Raw genomic sequence first — 307 nt, 5'->3', positions numbered from 1 at the left:
TGGTCACCCTGCTGTGCAACAGATGTCAGGGTTTCTTCCTGTTTGAAACTTTGTTCCCTGTGACCATCCGCCCCCTCCTCCCTTCACCAAATCCTTCCCTGTGCCGCCCATCCCCCATGCCACAATCAAACTACTTCTATGAGGTCAGCTTTTCTGGGGCAATACATCAGTGACAGCACCCTGCAGGGATGGGGGTATTACCTTTCCATACACACCTGAACTTCACCTTGTGCCCCATACACATACACACAGTAAAAGATACAATTTCAATTCCTTTATTGAAAACCAATAAGAAATAAAAGGAAGC

At 46.9% G+C, this 307-nt stretch overlaps 1 protein-coding gene across 1 annotated transcript in view; it reads right to left on the bottom strand.

Moving 5' to 3' along the window:
• LOC100947382 (suppressor of cytokine signaling 5-like) overlaps positions 1-307 on the bottom strand; it is a 40,628-nt gene that overhangs the window by 39,299 nt on the left and 1,022 nt on the right.

The sequence above is a fragment of the Otolemur garnettii genome, unplaced genomic scaffold (genome assembly GCF_000181295.1).
Source record: "Otolemur garnettii isolate 467f Iridium unplaced genomic scaffold, OtoGar3 scaffold00136, whole genome shotgun sequence".
In the NCBI taxonomy this organism is placed as follows: Eukaryota; Metazoa; Chordata; class Mammalia; order Primates; family Galagidae; genus Otolemur; species Otolemur garnettii.
The sequence above is the reverse complement of the archived record's forward strand: the minus strand, read 5'-3'. Positions and strand labels throughout refer to the sequence as shown.